The following is a 21,892-nucleotide window of genomic DNA, read 5'->3' as shown; positions in this document are numbered from 1 at the left end:
TCTGTACCTGGAGGCTGCCTCTTGGCAAACAGTCCCAGTGGGAAGGGTGGAGCCTCTTGGGTCTCTGGCTTGTCAACAGTTCACCGCTCTACCCCCAGCCAGGCCAGTGGTCCAGGATCTTCTTTGGATCGGGTCCCTGGAAACACTCCTGCCCTGGAGGCCCACATACCTTGCTGAGAGGGCATGCAATCAGCATTGGTTCACCTTTCTTAAACTTCCCCTGGGGAAGCACTTCAGGCGATGCATTCCTTGAGAGTGGAAACCTTTCCCCTTATCTTTCCTAGATTATACTCTCTCCTCAGCCTATTTCTTATAAATGTGAAACATTTTAACTACTATCTATCCTCTCATCAAAGGACACCATGAAATGCCATATGAAAGCATTTCACAAACTAAAATACAAAATAAATGTAACATATTAATGTCACAATGAGAAATCACTTATGTTTGAGGTTAGCAACGGGACAGTTGTTTCTCTTTCTTGCTAAACATTTATAATTAGCATGTGGCAGGCACTGTTATAAGCACTGTACATCTGTTCTCATATAATATTCACAAAAATCCTATCAAGTATTACTATGATGATGCCCAATACAGATGTTTTCCTCTGTAAATACCTTTACAGATGAAAAGACTGAGGTAGAATGATATTAAATAACTTTCCCAGGGTCACAGAGCTGGTGGTGCTGGGAGATTAGAATCAGGCAGGCTGGCTCTAAAGTTCATGCTGGATGTTGCTACCTATCACTCAAGCCGTTTCAGGAGAAAGAAGAGAGTTGCTCAGATAAAATCCACCCCCACCCTAATGCATCATTAACTTTCAGCCCACCCCACGCAGTTGGTTGCCTGACGGTCACGTGCTGGAGCAGAAAGCCCGAGTGCGTCACTCATACACCCATGACTGTGCTCTTAGTTCCTTGTGGGTTTGCTTCCTGAAACAGCCTTTCTCGAGTGCTGAGCCAACAAATGGATGGGGACCAGTTTCAGTTCTGGAAAGAGGCTAAACTCCATCTAGCTAATCACTGCATCCACACTCCCCTTCTCTGCAAGCTAGTGACCCCAGTCCAACGCTGCGGCCACAGGGACTTCCTCAAACAGGGAAATGCCTGCTCATGAGGGTCCTAGACTAACAGCCTATTTGCAGACTAAACACCTTGCAGGCAGCCTCAGAAAGATGAGGGAGTTAACAGTTACATGAAGACAGTTCTAGAAACAGTTCACATGACTGACAGTCCAAACAAATGCAGAGAGTGTAATAGGTACCTGTCAGATTTTATGAAAAAAGAAAGATGTTCCTCTCTGCCATTTATTCTCACCTCCTCTGTCCCAATTTTTAAAAAATTTTGTGTTCCCTTCCCTGATTCTCTCTTTTGGTGTTTCATGCTTAAAAAAAAAAATGTCTGGAATAACCTTTATAGTTACAGAGAGACAGGAATGCAGCCAAACAAGAAACCAAAAGCCCCAAATCTCTGCCTTATCACAGGCACTTTCAAACTCTGGGGTTTTCTCCTACTTCAGCACAAATCTTGAGATTAGACAGATGTAGTACCATTGTGTTATTCCCTAGTAAAGAAACCAAGAAACACACAAGCATGGTTTTTTTTTCTCCCCCTGGCACTTATTTGTTGATTAAATGGTCTCCCTCTGACACCATTTTTACTTTCCTTCATTTTTAGTTTTCTTAACTTTACATATATATAGTTTTTTCCTTCACCTTAACTTCTAGAGTGACTATATTATTTAGGATATCGAGAGGACGATGCCTCTATGCCTCAGTTCCTCCATCTGGGATGGTGCTAGAACAACACTTGCTGTGAGGATTGACAGGGATAATGCTGCTCATAAAATGCTTGGCACAATGCCTGGTGCGTAGTAGGCGCTCAAAACATAATAGTTACCGTCAACGAACAAAAACCCTAAATTAAACAGAATCTACTAGTTCAGATTGTCTATGTAGGTAAAATTCCATTGATAACATTTTAAAGTAATTACGAAAACTAAGATCTGACTTCAGGGAGAATTAGACAATTCACTGGGCCCATTTTATGGAGGTCGTTCAAATCACAGCAACTTTGCCACATGCATGCGTAAATCCACATTAACAAGAAGCTCTGGGGAAAGTTTCTGAAGCAGCAGTATTTCTCTCCAATGATTTTGGAGTTACTATGCTGAGAAAATGGATTTTAGGATAGTTACTGACCAGCAGAAATACAAAGTATTTCCTCCCAAACTGACCATTACTTTACAGAAAATCTTAAGCAAAATCTAATAATTTTTTGAGTCCCAAAATGCTTTCAGGGTACTCCCAAATTCTAGGTCTGTCTAAATTGCAGCATGCCAAATACCGTGGGCCTTTCTCCACTAGGAAATCTTTCTCCAGCTAAGCTCCGTTTACTTAGCAAAGTCAAATGATTCCACCTCATGGATATTTTCTAAATTTGTTTACTTCTACTTTAAAAAAAAAAAAATCTTAGAATACAAGTGACTTACCTGTATGCTTGATTCCTCTCCTCTTCCTCATTTTCCTCCTCCAACTTTCTAGTACCTTCTCTTAGTTGTGAAAGATAATCAAACTGCACAACAAATGAGTTTGGGTTCCTCATTTGGAACCTAAACTCTAGATCCTCTTCCCGGTTTCAGGGCTCCAAGAATTCCTCAGAACACTACAGGATAGCCTTGGGGACACCAAATGAGGAACCTCGCACACATGGCAGAGACCCTGTGACCAGAAGCACAGTGGACAGTTGGTCTACAAGTTGGAGGGAGAATAGGCTTGAGATTGTGGTTGCCAGCATCTCCCAGTGAGCCAAGCAGCTGGGGGCTGGTTCACGGGCATTCACCGCTAGTGTCAGCTGCCTGTCCCTTGGCGCCCTTTCCACAACTCATTCTTCTCTGCAGTGCTGACTTCCCGCGGCATGGCAGAGCAAGAGTGATTCACACATGCCCTCAGTCCTGTCCTCCTACTTGACCACAGTCCCACCCTTACCCCACTGCAAGCTTCCAATATGGATCCCAGCAGTCCTGTCTGAGCGCATCTGTGCAGGTGGCAAGAACCTGTCCTCAGATTCAGACAGATGCCAGTTTGAATCCTGAATCCCCCTTTCTTGCTGATGACTTTAAGTCCATTTCATATATAAAACTGTGATAATAATACCAACTCCCTGAGATTGTTAGATGTCATGTCGAGGACTCCAGTGCCTGGTATACAGCAGAAGCTCAAAAGAGGCAGCTGTTATTTTTGGTTACATTTGGGGACTCATGGTCTACCTCATGAGCTCTCAACAAACAGTAAAGAATAGATTATGTTAGAGCTTAACTTTTTTACCATCAAATTTAATCCCGCTTTTTTTTTCTTTTGGCTCCTAAAATATATTACTTGACAGGACAAGGCTGCATCACTAACCTTTTAGTAATATTATCAACCTGAGAGTAGAGTCAGCCCAGATAGAGAAAGTGCCCTAGAAGATTCATCAACTGTCCGCTTCCCTACAGGGAATTTTTTCTGACCTAGGACGCAAATGGAGGTTTATGACTGTGGCCATAAATGATATACTAAAACAAGCAAACGGACAACACAAAAATGACCATATATTGTCCTGGTGTATCAAGCACTGGGGTACTATCGAAATGCTGTTATGGAGGGTTAAATGGTTGCTTGCCATTCCTAAGATTGACCTCAAATATTCTGGTTTCAGAACATAATCACTTAGCGAATTTTCACATATCATTCAATGCGGTTAAAAGTTCACACATACTGAGGAATAATTCCCTATCACACTCTATGTTCTTAAAAGGAGTTGTAAGCGCATTCCCCGTTCATGATGTTAAGATGAGAGGTTGGGAGTAGAGAAAGGTCAGGGCATTTATTCCCGAGGTTCCCTCCCTTCTGGGTGACAGAGGGTGGCTGCAGCCCTTTACCAAAGGCTCTTGTCAGGGCCTCTATTTGCTCTGGGTTCTTGGCAGTACTTCACAATCCCTTGTTGGTTTCCCTAAACCCTGATAATCCCTTTATTAATCTCTCCTCAATTACCCTGTTGAGTGTACATCTGTTTCCTATGGGGAATCCAACTGATGTAACTGCCTCCCCACCCACTCCAAAAGATAGAGTCACTCCAGAAACTACAGTTTGTTTCAAAACAACTTAGCAGAAGCAACTGGGGGAAAACACCTTAATTTAAGGCTGTTTCACCAAGATCTCAAGCTCCTAGAACAAATGTCTAATGAGTGCCTGCTACGTGTCAGCACTGTGCTAGGCGCTGGGAATGTGCGGGAACCATGGAGCTTACCCGTTAATGGGGAATGACCAGGTATACAAATTTTAAAAATTCAGACAACAATAATTGCTGTTAAGTAAATGAAGCAGGGCAATGGATGGAGACCAACAGGGATCAGCCAGGGCCACCCTGAGACACTCGTGCTGAGAACTGGAAGAAGAACTGGAGGGGGACCAGCAGAGATCTGAGGAAAGGACAGTCTAGGCACAAACAAGTACAAACGCCCTGTGCAAATGTCCGCCGGGGAGAAGTGCATTTGTTGGCTCATTTTGTTTTTAATTCCAGGAACAGAAATCTGGTGATGGAGGCAGAAGTGAAAGAGTCAACGTTGGGGAGGCGGCCAGGGGTCCCGTGACGAAGGGCTTCAGAGCCACGGTGAGGAGTTTGGGTTTTATCCTAAATACAGGGAGATGCCACTGAAGAGTGCTGAGCTTCGCAGGGGGACATCTGAGAAGATGGAGAATTAGAAAGCATCCCACAGAGATGGTTTGTTTGCTTTCTTGGAGGAAGACCTCTTCCTCGTAGGTACAGTCTGCCTGTGAAAGGATGAGAAGGGGGGCTGGTGTGGGGAGTAGGGTTAAATTAGCCCCTCTTCAGAAGAGAGCTCATAACCCACTGACAGGAAATGCTTTGAAAGATAACACTGAGAGCATTCAGAGTGTGTGTACGGCCGGGGAGGGCTGGCGGTGGTGGTGTGTGTGTGCATATGTAGAGGGGGCTGGTAGTGGTATGTGTGGCAACAGTCCTGCAAGAGGGAAAAGAAAAAGCAAGAGAGAACAGCAGCTACACAGTTGCGGAGCCCGTGGGCCAGCTCTCTCTCCTGAACCCCAGTCTCGTAGAGCAGCTACCAGCTGGACCCGGCTGCTCTCACCGTGTCCGACACTGACCTCATCCTCTTTCCCCCAAACCTGCTCCCCCTCCTCGGTGCCCGTCTTAGCAAGGGGATCGCATGCCCCGAGTCACCATGCCAGAATCCTGGACGGTGCCTGACTCTCCTGCTTCCTCACTGCTTTCACCCCATCAATGGCCAAGGCTCACCGAGTCCACTCTTGGTCCCTACCCCCTTTTTATTTTATTGGAGGAAACTGATTAATTTTTAAATTGAGACAAAATTTACATATAGCATTGTGCAAGTTTAAGGTGTACAACATAATGATTGATATATGTAAATACTGGGAAGTGATCACCACAGTAAGATTAGTTAGGGACTTCCCTGGTGGTCCAGTGGGTAAGACTCCACGCTCCCAGTGCAGGGGCCCCGGGTTCGATCACTGGTCAGGGAACTAGATCCCGCATGCATGCCACAGCTAAGAGTCCACATGCCACAACTAAAGATCCTGCGTGCCACAACTAAGACCTGGCGCAGCCAGAATAAATAAATAAATATTACACACACACACACACACACACAATAAGATTAGTTAACATCCATCACCACACAGTTATCTTGAATCTCCATGTCTCGTCTCCCTTCTTTCTACCCCCGCAGCCACCGTCTTGGTTTAACATTACAGGGTTTCACCCTAACTCTAGTCCTTGTTGCCAAAAGGATCTTTCCAAAACTAGTGTCTGATTGTGTCACTCAATACCAGTTAGTTAGCAAAGCATACCAAGTCCTCTGGGAGCGGTTCCCTGCCCCCTCTCCAGTCTGATGTCTTGTTCCAACTCCAACTTTCTGTACTATGACCAACTATTCCTTACAAACTATTGACATTTCCTGAACACATTATTCTGGCTCCAGGCTGTGTCATGTGTCTACACCAGGCCCCCTACATATTTCTTCTCCAATCTTAATCCTACTCTCAATACCTGTTCATTTATCAAAACAATTCAACTGTCACTTTCTCTAAGAAGCCTTGTCTAATCATCGCCCTGGTAGAATCCATTGTCTCATTACTGCCCCTGCCCACACTGGACTCTCCACCAACTTAGGGACATTTAATTGTCCTTTTTTATAAACTCTGTCCCTGGACTAACTGGTTAGTGAGCACCTTGAAGGCAGGAGCTTTGTTATTCACCATTGTATTCCTAGCACCTATCAGAGAGCCTGGCACACAGGAAGTGCTCAACACATACTCATGTGAATAAAACTTCAGGAGAGATATGGAGTGTGCCAAGTACAGGAAAGACAGAGTAAGAGAAGAGAAACTTCAGGATCAAAGGCTAATTGCAGAATGGGGCAAAGAACAAGAAGGGAGAAAAAAAGAACAAAACAATGTCAAGAATAAGAGGCAAGGAGGGACTTCCCTGGTGGTCCAGTGGCTGAGACTCTGCGCTCCCAACGCAGGGGGCCCGGGTTTGATCTCTGGTCAGTGAACTAGATCCCACGTGCCTGCAACTAAGAGCTCGCATGCCTCAACTAAAGATACCGCATGCGGCAACGAAGATCCTGCATGCCGCAACTAAGACCTGACGCAGCCAAATAAATAAATAAATATTAAAAAAAAAGATAAGTTGCAAGGAGAGCAAGTGATTTTAACACTAAACACAACTTGCAAATGAATGGAAGCTCTGACCAAGTCTTGCAGATACTACAGCAACACAGCCGATAGGATCTTTGAGGACAATGTCGGATACCTTATAAGGCCAATAATAATAATACAACAATAATAACCTCATAATCAACAATTATCAACAAGCTGAGTGCTTCTCATGTGCCAGGCACTCTACATGGGTTATATCTTTTAATCCTCATAACAATGCTATCAGGTAGGGACTATTCTTGCCCCGTTTTATAGATGAGGAAATCAAGGCTTAGCAAGTTTAAAATACTAGTCCAAGGACACACAACTAGAAAATGGCAGATCAGGAATTCAAGCCCTGGTCTGCCTGACTCTAAAATCTGAGTTTTTAACCACAGTTTCTACGGTGATTATAGCATAAAATATTATTTAAATGCTTTATAACGTTATCTATAATTAGACTCATTAAACCATACTGTTGAATGGCTCTCTTAACCAACTGAGTTGTTTAAAGTTTCAAAGCTTAGACTGAGATTCCCCTAAGATAAGTGGAATTAAATATGTGATGCAGTTTTGGAATCAAAAAGTATCCAAGACCACCTGGGTTTGACAAGCTTAAAAAAAAAAACAGAATTATTAAATATGTCATGATTTTCTATGGCACAGAATTCCTTGTTCATGTTTTTAACTGAGCTCATTGTGATATTCTCACAAGGTAAACTGTTTAGAACCCTGTGGACCATGACATGGAACCTTTCGTTCCAATCCAACAGAGGTGTGCTGTTCTGTATTAATTCATGTGAGACATTTATATGATTTTACGTTCTACGGTAGCCCCTTTTAAAAGGTACAAAAAACAGGTGACAGTTATTTTAGTACATTTTCTTTAACCCAATATAGCCAGAACATTATCATTTCAACATGTAGTCAATACAAAAATTATTAATTACTAAATGAGATATATTCTTTTTTTTACGAAGTCTTCAAAGTCTGGTGTGTATTTCAGGTCCACGCACATCGCAATTTGGATGCTACATTTTCATCAGAAATAATCAGTATTGCATAAAATTTACAGTTGAAAAAGTAGACTCACACATTCAGGTTACTCCAAACATATAAGCTTCCCAATAAAGTTGTGTTTAACAAAAGAATACACTGTTTCCATGTTTACATTTAAATTAATTAAAATTTAAAAATTTAGCTCAGTCACACTAGCCACATTTCAGTGGCCACAAGTAGCTAGCTAATGGCCAGTGTATCAGAAAGCACAGCTGCAGATCATGGTTTTTTTCCACATGCTCAAAATGGAAAGGTCAGAAAGCTGAAAGGAGTGCTAGCGAATAATGTGAAGTGACTGTTTCCTACTTACAGGATGAATTAACTTTGCATTCACTACTTCCATTAACATTGCACAACCTGTGGTTGAAAAATAAGGCAGAGAAAATTACTGCGAGGAACATTATTAATTCATTACTTTGCTTTTCCTACAGGTTGTACTTGGGGTCATTAAATGAATACCTAGTCCATGTGACTGGACTACTTAAAGATTTTATCCCAACAAATCCTTGTTTGCAAAATCAAGAAAACTAAGAGGATTAGATGTTTCCATGTTAGTTAAACTAGGAAAACAGAGTTGCTGCTGCTTGTTTTAAAACTTTACAATGCACAGGGGGAAAAGATTGGTATGGAATGGAATTCATGTGCCAAATAAAAATGAAAAGGGAAAAATATCAAGCTCCTTTGTGCCTCATCTTTGGTATCTTTTTCATTTCAGAGCACAGAACTAGTTTACAATCATCAAGAACTGCGACTTTTACTGTTGAAGTAAGGAAGCAACTAAATTACCCCATATATATATATACCTAATTGTTTCATTAGACTCTAATAAACTGACCTTTAAAGGTCTTGTGTAAAGAAAAGCACATCCATTACACAGCTGCCTATTATTTTCTTGCTTCATACTGGCTGTCTTGGTTAACTGGTGTAACCACATTGCTGGGGCTTCTCAGGGCAAAACTCATCTTAGCACTCATGCTTCACAACAAAATCAAAGTCAACCCAGCCATCTCCAGAAGACGAAGGTGTTTCAGCACATGATCAAGCATGGCTTATTAACCATGCTCCTACCGTTACTAATGAGATCACGACAAGTCATCCATCAAGCACCATGCAGAGAACATAGCTCTTTAGGGCAGGCAGAGATGCTACTTTTATTCATTGTTGATGCCCGGCCCCAAATATAATGCCTGGCAAGTAGCAGGCACTCTAGAAATATTTGTTGAATAAGTGAATGAATGAATACATTGCGGGAACAAAGGCTGAGCAGGCATTCTTTGGCAGTCTGGAAGGTGGTAAGCAGGATGGCATCCTTTATCTCTTCCCACACCACCCTCTTTCCCCCATCCCAAGTTCCCTCCTTAAAGTACACTTGGTGTGTCAGATCCACTCAGTTTAACAAGGGTTTACGAAATGCCCAGCACCATGCTAAAGCCACAGGACAGGAACCCATAAGAAAGAGAACAGAGGGTACTCGTCTTAGAGAATTAACGTGTTAGGGAGATGCCAGCCCCCCACCTCCCACTCCTCTGCAGAGAATACTGAATGTGGAGATAACTGTGTTGTGATCTGATGGGTTCATCCTATTGAGATTTGGGGTAAAAAAACTCTGTTGAGTAGTGGTGGTGCTGGGCGTCTTCTTTAAAGATTGTGACCATTCCTAATGTTAGACACCCTGAAAAGAAGAGGCACCGAAAATCAGCACTTGGAAGATTAGCCTTTGACCACCAGGAACAGAAACTCCTGCGATTTGGAGTTTTCTCTTGGACGAGGAGTCAGACTTTTGGAGGGTGTTAATGGCAACCTCCGTTTCATGGAAATGTGAGGGAAGGAGACTGAGGGTGAAGGTCCAACTACAAGTGAAAAGGAAAGGCCTTAGATTGTCAGCCAGAGTATCTAGCTGTATGCAACTTTCTGTGCTATTCCACCCCCTTGAGCATCCTATATCCAGTTTGGACTCAAGTTTTAAAGTGGGAGCAGTGCTCCTGAGAACATTTAGGTGGGGAACGGGGGCTCTAACAAGAGTCTTGTTACTCTTATTACTCTTGTCCTGGGAAACAAGAGTCTCAGCTAGAAGGACCAGGAACCCCTCCCCAAGGGTGACCCTCTCCATTGCCAACCTGGAAGATCCGAGTTCCCTTTTAAGGGTGTTTTCTGGGTTTCCTTACAGAAGACGGTGCACATATGCACACAGCAGGTGACAGAGTGAATGGGGGTTGGGGGGAGATTCAGAACAGCTGTACACAAGCGACAAACACATATTTTAGATAACAGTGTGACCTTGGGCACATCACAGGACTTCCTTGGTCCTCAGTGCCCTCATCCATAAAATGAGGGCTTTGGACTGAATATAAACAAAGGGAACTTCCTGCTCTGCCATGGGCTAAAATGTGTGAGTGATATCCACTCACTGCCTGAAGAGTGAAGAATGGCGAATTCTACTGTGCTGGGATGGTTGGAAAGGGCTTGCAGGAAGAGGCAGGACCTGCAATGGGACTGAGGATGAGGATGATTTAGGTATTGAGGGAGACAAGCAGAGGGAAAGGGACAAAGAGAACAGTTCAAACAGACTCAGAGCCTTAGACTGGGGAATCCTTGAGGAATGGAGGTATGAAGGGACTGGGGCCAGGATGCAGGGACCACAGGCAGGGCTCAGGGAGTAGCTGGGGGGGTGCGGCAGGGAGTAACACTAAGAAAGAGACCAGAGGCCCTGACTCCTCTACCTTCCCTGTGGTTCCAAATATTTACCCATTCAAGAAACATGTATTAAGACTACGTGCCAGGCACTTAGTGCCCACTAGGGAGAACGTGGGCACTAAGTATGAAGACAATAGTGGACTGCTTTTTCCTTCCACTTCTATGAAATCATGTTTTGGAATTTATTTTAATTTGATTCCACTAAGTAAAATATTGGAGAGGGCTGGGTGGTGTTCTCTCCTTAACCCTTCAGAGCCTTGGTTTGTCTATATAACGGGTCTAATGACACTCTTCAAAGATAATTGTAAAAATTAAATGAGGCGCCCAGGGCAGGGCGCGAGGGGGATGCCACACAATTAGGGTTGTTACATCAGACGAGTAAAGGGTAGTGCCTAAACAGATGCTGGTTCCTGGTATTTTCACTTCAAGGAAGTAAAAAGAGGAAAATGCAGTTCCAAGGCATTATAGTGACTTGCCTTGGGTCAAGGTGATGAAACCAGGCCCAAAATTTGGGCTGCTGCTAGACAGCACCATGACAGACATGAAAGTCTGTTTTTTCTAAAATCTCTCTTTTGCCTGGACAGTTCATGGGGCCTGGCTGTGTCAACCGGAAAGGGACCCCAGCCTAGTGCCTGCCCCACTGAGTTCCCACCTCTTTAAGAGGTGTGCAAAGCCCTCCCAGACCCTGCAACTCAAAGAACCAGTGGTGCAGAGCAGACACGAAGCCATGAGATCTACTGGGCTGTGGCCAGAGAAGACTGCCTGATAAAACACAGAACACCCAGTGACATCGAAATTTCGGATAAACAACCAATAATTTTCATTTGCTTCATATGGCAACCTTAGGCCAACAGGAAACAGAAGACAGCCTGCAAGGTGAGTCTGGCAGGCTTTGACGGGGAGCATTCCAGCACACCCAAGGCTTCCTCATTTAAAATTCAATGGTTCTGGGGCTTCCCTGGTGGCGCAGTGGTTGGGGGTCCGCCTGCCGATGCAGGGGACGCGGGTTCGTGCCCCGGTCCGGGGGGATCCCGCATGCCGTGGAGCGGCTGGGTCCGTGACCCATGGCTGCTGGGCCTGTGCGTCCGGAGCCTGTGCTCCGCAACGGGAGAGGCCGCGGCAGTGAGAGGTCCGCGTACCACAAAAAAAAAAAAAAAAAAAAAAAAAAAAAATTCAATGGTTCTCCAGCAAGGGAATTATTTCTGGGATGGTTTCTCTTTCAGGATTCAAAATGTCACAGTTGAATCCTCAATGAGAATAATGACAATACCTGAAAGGTCTTTCCATAAGTCTTCAAATTGAACTTTTCCTCACCAGATGACCAACCGTATCTTTTTTTTTTCTAAATTGAAGTATAGTTAATGTACAATATTATATGTTACAGGTGTACACCTGTATTATATGTTACAGGTGTACATAGTGATTCATAATTTTTAAAGGTTATCCTCCACTTATAGTTATTATGAAAACATTGACTATATATTCCCCGTGTTGTACAATATATCCCGGTAGATTTTTTTTTTTTTTGGCTACACATTATGCAGCATCTTTGTTCCCAGACCAGGGATCGAACCCGTCCCCCTGCAGTGGAAGTGTGGAATCCTAACCACTGGACCACCAGGGAAGTTTCTTGGTAGCTTACTTTATACCTAACAGTTTGTACCACTTAATCCCCTACCCGTTTTGCCTCTCTCCCCTTCCTCTCCCCACTGGTAACCACCAGTTTGTTCTCTATATCAGTGAGTCTATTTTTTGTTATATTCACCAGTTTGTTGTATTTTTTTTAGATTCCACATATTAGTGATATCATACAGTATTTGTCTTTCTCTGACTTATTTCATTTAGCATACCATCCAAGTCCATGCATGTTGTTGCAAATGGCAAAATTTCATTCTTTTTATGGCTGGATAGTATTCCATTGTGTGTATAGACCACACCTTCTTTATCCATTCATCTGCTGATGGATACTTAGGTTGTTGCCATGTCTTGGCAATTGTAAATAGTGCTGCTATGAACATTAGGGTGCATGTATCTTTCTGAATTAGTGTTTTTGTTTTTCTAAAATATATACACAGGAGTAGGATTGTGGGATCACATGGGAACTCTATTTTTGGTTTTTTGAGAAACCTCCATTCTGTTTTCCACAGTGGCTTGCACCAATTTACATTCCCACCAATATTGTAGGAGGGTTCCCTTTTCTCTGCATCCTCACCAACATTTGTTACTTGTGTTCTTTTTGATGATGGCCATTCTGACAGGTGTCATATCTCACTGTGGTTTTGATTTGCATTTCCCTGATGATTAGCGATGTTGAGCATCTTTTCATGTGCCTGTTGGCCATCTGTATGTCCTCTTTGGAAAAATGTCTACTCAGGTTCTCTGCCCATTTTCTAGTTGGGGTTTTTGTTGTTTGTTTGATGTTGAGTTGTATGAGCTGTTTATATAGTGATGAAGCGCTATAGTCAGAGTCCCTCTCCCTCTCTCTCTCTCTCGCTCTCTCTCTCTCTCTCTCTCCTTCCTTTCACTCTCTCTCTCCCCCTCTTTCGGTGGCAGTGGGAGGCACTATCATACTCCAACAGTGTCTGCATTGGAATTTTGGCTGACAGGTCTAGTGTTGCTTCCCTTTCCATCCCTTCTGCAGTGCCATCAGAAATTCTGATATCTGGGGATTTCCTGGTGTTCCAGGGGTTAGGACTCCATGCTTTCACTGCCGAGGGTGTGGGTTTAATCCCTGGTCGGTGAGCTAAGACCAGACAAAAAAAGAGAAAACTTCTGATATTTGATCGGAGATTGCTTACGTCCGAGAGTAAGGGGGATAGAGAGGTGATAGCTAAAGGTTTCTTTTTAAGGTGATGAAAATGTTCTAAACTGTGGTTAAATGACTGTTTAAAAGTTCTAAAACTGACCGTGGTGATGGCTGCAACTGGTGAATATAATAAATCCACTGAACTGTGCACTTTAAACGGCTGAACTGTAGGGAGTGTGAATCATATCTCAATAAAATCTTTTTTTCCCCTTAATTCTAGTAATTAGTAAAGCGACGAACACTCGGTAAGACAGAGAACACAGATCCTAAGTGCCTGCAGGGGCATGGAAGGCAATGAGGGAAGCTGCCACTTTCATTTCTTTTTTCTACTTTTCTTTTTATTTTGCGGTACGCGGGCCTCTCACTGCTGTGCCCTCTCCCGTTGCGGAGCACAGGCTCCGGACGCACAGGCTCAGCGGCCATGGCTCACGGGCCCAGCCGCTCCGCGGCATGCGGGATCTTCCAGGACCAGGGCACGAACCTGTGTCCCCTGCATCGGCAGGCGGATTCTCAACCGCTGCGCCACCAGGGAAGCCCTCTTTTTTCTACTTTTGATAGAGACAGGAGCCCATCTTTCACTTTCCTCTAATTCCATTAATTAGAAAAAACAGCAACTCAAATGGTCTGAACTTTGGCCTCGCTAAGAAGGAGTGAGGGCTATGACAACTGGAAAGGGCTTCCCCAAACACAAGGGCCAGATGGGGGCAGCCCACACTCAACTCTAGCTGTTAGTTGCCAGGTGGATATAGGCCAGGGACTGATAAAGCTTTGTTTTGTTTTGTTTTTGTAACAAGACAGAAATCCACATGCATTGGGTGGGGAGGAGGGGGTGGAGAGAGAGAGAGAGAGAATTCTCTTAAAGTTTAAATGAGGCCAACTGATACAATTTTTAAAGATAGGGCAGGACAACAGTACATGGAAGAACAAACCACAGCACATCTTGGGAGCCTCATTTTGCCTGTGAACTGCCCATTTGCCACCTCTTATGTAGGGTCACTATTCAGTCCTGGTAGAGGTTCCTCTTCCTGGGGCAAGGGCCCCTGTTTCCAAGCTGAAGACATACTGCCTCACTTGGTGATCAGCGTAAAACTTGGCTGTGGCTATCTTAAAAAGCAACACCCAAAGCGTGGAAACTACTATCAACAGATGAACGGATAAACAAAATGTGGTCTAGCCATACAGAGGAATACTATTTCAATCTTAAAAGGAATGAAGTATTGATTCATGCTATAACATGGATGGACCTCAAATACATCATTCTAAGTGAAAACAGCCAGACAAAAAAGGCCACATATTGTATGATTCCATTTATATGAAATACCTAGAATAAATAAATCCATAGAGACAGAGGGCAGATTAATGGTCACTAGGGGCTAAGGAAAGGTGGGGTGAGGAGTGATTTCTTAAACGGATACAAGGTCTCCTTTGGAGGTGATGACAATGTTTCGGGACTAGAGAGAAATGATGGTTGCATTACATTGTGAATGTACTAAATGCCACTAAATTATACACTCTAAAAGAGTTAATTTTATGTTATATGAATTTTACCTCAATTAAAAAAAAAAGCAACAGCATCTGGGGGTGAGAAAAAACAAGGAGTAGCAGACGTGTGGGGACCATTTCACAACTATCTTGGCAGGTGATGGGTTCTACCTGGGACCAGAGGGCTCCCCAGAGGGTAAACATTGTAAGGAGTTCTCTAGGTAGGAGAGAGGGCACAGGACACATCATATGTGAAGACATATGGCAGGGGCTTCCCTGGTGGCAGTGGTTGGGAATCCGTCTGCCAATGCAGGGGACACGGGTTCGAGCCCTGGTCCAGGAAGATCCCACATGCCGCAGAGCAACTAGGCCCGTGTGCCACAACTACTGAGCCTGCGCTCTTGAGCCTGTGAGCCACAAATACTGAGCCTGAGTGCCACAACTACTCAAGCCCGCGCGCCTAGAGCCCATGCTCCACAACAAGAGAAGCCACCGCGGTGGGGGTCCCGCGCACCGCAGTGAAGAGTAGCCCCCTATTCCCACAACTGGAGAGAGCCTGTGCATAGCAGCGAAGACCCAGTGCAGCCAAAAATAAATAAATAAATATTAAAAAAAAAAAAAGACATGGCAGAAAGAGCACACGATGTTTAAGGGACTGGCAAGAATTAGGTGTGAGGTAAATCTCTGTGAAAACTGAATCCCTTAAAGTTTATATATATTTTGAATACCTAGAAAGCATCTCTAGGAGAGATTCTCTATGGTAATCCCAGAGTGAATCACTTCCAAAAATATGTTTTACAACTCAGGAGAAGTGCCTATTCATAAACAAAGTGTTGCTTCACTTGTTCTTACAGTGCCTCCTCATTTCCAGAGGGCCACCATTTCCCATTTGGATTTTGAATGCACAATCTTTGACCTTTGCTTTAAAATGTCCAACTTTTTCCCCCAACTATTTAAACTTTTTTTTTTTTCCTTTTTCTTAGTTCTTCCTCGGATTGAGTAGATTTCAGTTATAGGGACTCAGCAAAAACGTGGAATACAAAGAAAGCATCATTTCACAAGCATTAACTTACTTTCCTCTTATTTACACCACCCTCTATCACAGTTACTTTTAAGTAACTACTTGAAAATGCACAGCTGGACTATGTAACATCAAGGTGTTTTTCTGACCACTGACATTTGTAAAGTAATTTTAACAATTCTGTAAATTCACATTCTCTTACCAAACTTGGTATAAAAAAAGACTCAATCACCTAAATCAAAACCACTATGAGATACCATTTCACACCCATTAGGATGGCTATTATTAAAAAAAAAACAAAAACAGAAAATAACAAGCGTTGGTTAGGCTATAGAGAAACTGGAAACTTGTGCACTGTTGGTGGGAATGTGTGCAGTCACTATTAAAAACAGTATGGCAGTTCCTCAAAAAATCAAACACAGAAATATCATGTGATCCAGCAATTCCACCCCTAGGTATAGGCTCAAAGGAATTAAAAGCAGGGACTCAAAGAGATACTAGCACACCAGCATTCATAGCAGCATTATTCACAGTAGCCAAAAGATTCATCAAGCCAAGTGACATCAACTGTTAAGTGGATAAACCAATGTGGTACTCTACATAGATTAAATATTCAGTATTAGAAAGGAATGAAATTCTGACACATATTACAAATGAACCTTGAGGACATTATGCTAAGTGAAGTAAGCCAGTCACAAAAAGACAAAATACCGGGCTTCCCTGGTGGCTCAGTGGTTGAGAATCTGCCTGCTAATGCAGGGGACACGGGTTCGAGCCCTGGTCTGGGAGGATCCCACATGCCACAGAGCAACTAGGCCCATGAGCCACAACTACTGAGCCTGTGCATCTGGAGCCTGTGCTCCGCAACAAGAGAGGCCGCGATAGTGAGAGGCCCGTGCACCGCGATGAAGAGTGGCTGCCGCTTGCCACAACTAGAGAAAGCCCTCGCACAGAAACGAAGACCCAACACAGCAAAAATAAATTAATTAATAAACTCTTACCCCCAACATCTAAAAAAAAAAAAAAACAGACAAAATACCATATGATTCTACTTTTGAGGTATCTAGACTAGTCAAATTCATAGTAAAGTAAAATGGTGGTTGCCAGGGGTTGGTGGAGAGAAAATGGGAAACTATTGTTTAATAACTTTCGGTTAGGGGAGGTGAAAGGTTCCAGAGATAGATGGTTAAAATAATAAATTTTATATTATGTATATTTTACCACAATAAAAACATTAAAAAAAAAATTTCCTAACACCCATCCTTCTCAAACTCTTCCAAAAAATTGCAGACGAAGGCACACTCCCAAACTCATTCTATGAGGCCAACATCACCCTGATACCAAAACCAGACAAAGATACTACAAAAAGAAAATTACAGACCAATATCACTGTTGAATACAGATGCAAAAATCCTCAACAAAATACTAGCAAACAGAATCCAACAGCACATTAAAAGGATCGTACACCATGATCAAGTGGGATTTATCCCAGAGATGCAAGGATTCTTCAATATATGCAAATCAATCAATGTGATAAGCCATATTAACAAACTGAAGAATAAAAACCATATGATCATCTCAATAGATGCAGAAGAGGCTTTAGACAAAATTCAACACCCATTTATGATAAAAACTCTCCAGAGAGTGAGCATAGAGGGAACCTACCTCAACATAATAAAGGCCATATACGACAAACCCACAGCAAACATCATTCTCAATGGTGAAAAACTGAAAACATTTCCTCTAAGATCAGGAACAAGACAAGGATGTCCACTCTCACCACTATTATTCAACATAGTTTTGGAAGTCCTAGCCATGGCAATCAGAGAAGAAAAAGAAATAAAAGGAATACAAACTGGAAAAGAATAAGTAAAACTGTCACTGTTTGCAGATGACATGATACTATACATAGAGAATCCTAAAGATGCCACCAGAAAACTACTAGAGCTAATCAATGAATTTGGTAAAGTTGCAGGATACAAAATTAACACACAGAAATCTTTTGCATTCCTATACACTAATGATGAAAAATCTGAAAGAGAAATTAAGGAAACACTCCCATTTACCATTGCAACAAAAAGAATAAAATACCTAGGAATAAACCTACCTCGGGAGACAAAAGACCTGTATGCAGAAAACTATAAGACACTGATGAAAGAAATTAAAGATGATACCAACAGATGGAGAGATATACCATGTTCTTGGATTGGAAGAATCAATACTGTGAAAAATGACTATACTATCCAAAGCAATCTACAGATTCAATGCAATCCCTATCAAGTTACCAATGGCATTTTTTACAGAACTAGAACAAAAAAATCTTAAAATTTGTATGGAGACACAAAAGACCCCAAATAGCCAAAGCAGTCTTGAGGGAAAAAAACGGAGCTGGAGGAATCAGACGCCCTGACTTCAGACTATACTACAAAGCTACAGTAATCAAGACAATATGGTACTGGCACAAAAACATAGATCAATGGAACAAGATAGAAAGCCCAGAGATAAGCCCACGCACCTATCGTCAACTAATCTGTGACAAAGGAGGCCAGGATATACAATGGAGAAAAGACAGTCTCTTCAATAAATGGTGCTGGGAAAACTGGACAGCTAAATGTAAAAGAATGAAATTAGAACACTCCCTAACACCATACATAAAAATAAATTCAAAATGGATTCGAGACCTCAATGTAAGACCGAACACTATAAAACTCTTAGAGGAAAACAAAGGAAGAACAGTTTTTGACATAAATCACAGCAAGATCTTTTTTGATCCACCTCCTAGAGTAATGGAAATAAAAACAAAAATAAACAAATGGGGTCTAATGAAACTTAAAAGCTTTTGCACAGCAAAGGAAACCATAAACAAGACGAAAAGACAACCCTCAGAATGGGAGAAAATATTTGCAAATGAATCAATGGACAAAGGATTCATCTCCAAAATATATAAACAGCTCACGCAGCTCAATATTAAAAAAACAAACAACCCAGTCCAAAAATGGGCAGAAGACCTAAATAGACATTTCTCCAAAGAAGACATACAGATGGCCAAGAAGCACATGAAAAGCTTCTCAACATCACTAGTTATTAGAGAAATGCAAATCAAAACTACAGTGAGGTATCACCTCACACCAGTTAGAATGGGCATCATCAGAAAATCTACAAACAACAAATGTTGGAGAGGGTGTGGAGAAAAGGGAACCCTCTTGCACTGTTGGTGGGAATGTAAATTGATACAGCCACTATGGAAGTTCCTTAAAAAACTAAAAATAGAATTACCATATGATCCAGCAATCCCACTACTGGGCATATACCCAGAGAAAACCGTAATTCAAAATGACACATGCAAAAAAAAAAAAAAAAAAAAAAAAAAGCTTCCCTGGTGGCGCAGTGGTTGAGAGTCCGCCTGCCAATGCAGGGGACGTGGGTCCGTGCCCCAGTCCGGGAAGATCCCACATGCCACGGAGCGGCTGGGCCCGTGAGCCACGGCCACTGAGCCTGCGCATCCGGAACCTGTGCTCCACAACAGGAGAGGCCACAACAGTGAGAGGCCCGCGTACCGCAAAAAAAAAAAAAAAAAAAGACACATGCACCCCAATGTTCACTGCAGCACTATTTACAATAGCCGGGTCATGGAAGCAACCTAAATGCCCATATACAGACAAATGGATAAAGAAGATGTGGTACATATATACAATGGAATATTACTCAGCCATAAAAAGGAACGAAATTGGGTCATTTGTTGAGACGTGGATGGATCTAGAGACTGTCATACAGAGTGAAGTCAGAAAGAGAAAAACAAATATTGTATATTAACGCAGGTATGTGGAACCTAGAAAAATGATACAGGTGAACCGGTTTGCAGGGCAGAAGTTGAGACACAGATGTAGAGAACAAATGTATGGACACCAAGGGGGGAAAGCCGCGGGGGTGTGGGGGTGCTGGTGTGATGAATTGGGCGATTGGGATTGACATGTATACACTGATGTGTATAAAATTGATGACAAATAAAAACCTGCTGTATAAAAAAACAGAAACAAAAAAACTTGTATTTCAAGTATGTGTCAAAATGCAGATCCCAAGGCTTTGGACCCAGAGTGATGCTGACCCAGGACTCAGGCTGCACACATTTGAGAATCTCTGCCCCTTCATGTCCTCACTGAAATGACACTTTGAACCTTAGTTCAGTTTACTAACCTCCCCATCCAATTTAATATCAATGAAAACTATTTAGGACACAGATTATTATAAAAACATTAAATAATTTTTGCATTCAATAAACCACCTTCATAGATGGAAACCTTGAATAATACCTGACTACTAAATGAAAGAGACCCATGGAAGACCACTTTAGATGCACTTGAAACCCTGATAAATATATATCCCTACCAATCCAGGGGAATAGTTTAGAAAATGTTTTTTTCTCTCCTCCCCTCCTCCACCCACTTCAAATATGAAAATTTCCACTCTGGACTCTTTTTCTGACCAGAACTGTAGAAGAGTGAGGAAGGCAAGGGACAGCAAATTCCGCTACAGTCAGGGATTTTCTCCTGATTTGAAAGTGATAACGAAGGGATGGGGGCCATTGTGCAATGCTGCTCAGATTGGCTCTTTTGGAGATATTTTGTGAAACAGCATGTTCCAGTGTCTTTCACATCTTCTGTACTAAGATAGCAAATCTGCATGGAGTGACACTGGACCGAGATAGGAAAAGTCAAGGCCTTGTGGTACAGCAGTCTTCTAGAACTGAGGCCAGAGCTCTGCCTCAAAAGCAATCATCACATGGGTACACCTATTACTGGTTGGAGTATATAAACTGTCATAGCTACAAAATTCCTCTGCCTGGCATTCAAGTTCTTGCCTCACCAGAAGACGTTACTCCTCATTTCCCTTCTCATCTCCCTAGTTCCCTTCATACAAGGTCAGATTGACCTGCTATCTGTTTGTAACCTACTCTCTCTAGGCCTCAGTGCCTTTGCTCATGCATCCCATGGCCTAGAAAATTCTTGCTCTAAATTCCACTGATCCAAATCTTCTTTGTTGTTTTTCCCTGCCACGTCCTTCAAGAAGCCCTTCAGATTGTCCCCAGAAGGAAATCATCTCTTTCCTTTCCAATCCAATAACTTCTCTGTACGTTCCTCTCTTACAGCCTTTATCACACTCGCTTTGCTTGTTTACCCTGTAGTATTTATCATTTTCTATTGTTCACTTTTTATTTCACTTACTTAAAAGCTCCTTCAGATTGAAGCCTGGGTATCATTACTCTTTGTATTCTGTCTTTTGTGAAAGACACCATATTCCCCTCTTCTATCCTAAGAGAACTCCAAGGTATCCCCAATAACAGGCAGGCTGCCTGACTTCAAAGTCCATGAAGCTCACCATCAGGCTCCCCTTGAGTGCACGGCACCATCCATTATTCAGCTATTACTGGAAGAGGAAACCATCAGTTGGAACAAATATCTGCATAATTCTGGCTTGGGAAAGGAGAAGATCCATCATTAAAGAAACAAGGGAGAGGTATCATTTTTTTATGCAAAAGAAATTGAAATTTCCTCATCAACTCTTTGTATAGTTTATGTTTAAAAGGTCATATGCTCAATTACTCTTTGCTGACCTTCGCCTGTCTCTGTAGCTGGTGTGGACGTAATCTCGTGGTGTACAATAAGCTGGAATTCTAAGAGAAAGAAGACAAGGGAAGTCCAAGGGAACTCAATGTGTCAAATCAGAGACGCCAGCAAAGCGCTTTGCTAGGCTGAGAACCTTCAGGAGGGGGGAGGTGACTATCCTTGGAGCTGTTCTTTCTGTCACAGGACAAATGGAATTTGCTGGTTTTGTAGGCATGGGGGTGGGAAAAGCAAGTGCAAGTGGAAAAGAAGCTTAGAGCAGAGGAACAAAATATAATCATTCAGGGGATGGGGGTTGGGAGGGGAAAAATCAATCATTGCTCTCGTCAAGAGACAAAAGAAAAGGAGAATTTCTGGGTTATTTAAACAAAAAAAGCCTTTTGTCCACTTCAGCCTGCTCCCGGCCAAGGCACATAGACCTATACACCAACCTTTCTCTAACCAGATTACTTACTGTGTGTTCATGTGTGTGT

The 21,892-nt window shown here is 42.6% G+C and overlaps 1 protein-coding gene across 4 annotated transcripts in view; it reads right to left on the bottom strand.

The window, feature by feature from the left end:
* RBM47 (RNA binding motif protein 47) overlaps positions 1–21,892 on the bottom strand; it is a 165,989-nt gene that overhangs the window by 116,662 nt on the left and 27,435 nt on the right. The gene's annotated exons all lie outside the window — the stretch shown is intronic.

Source organism: Orcinus orca, chromosome 4, assembly GCF_937001465.1.
Source record: "Orcinus orca chromosome 4, mOrcOrc1.1, whole genome shotgun sequence".
NCBI lineage: Eukaryota > Metazoa > Chordata > Mammalia > Artiodactyla > Delphinidae > Orcinus > Orcinus orca.
Note: the sequence above shows the minus strand (reverse complement) of the source record. Positions and strands in the feature narration are given on the sequence as shown.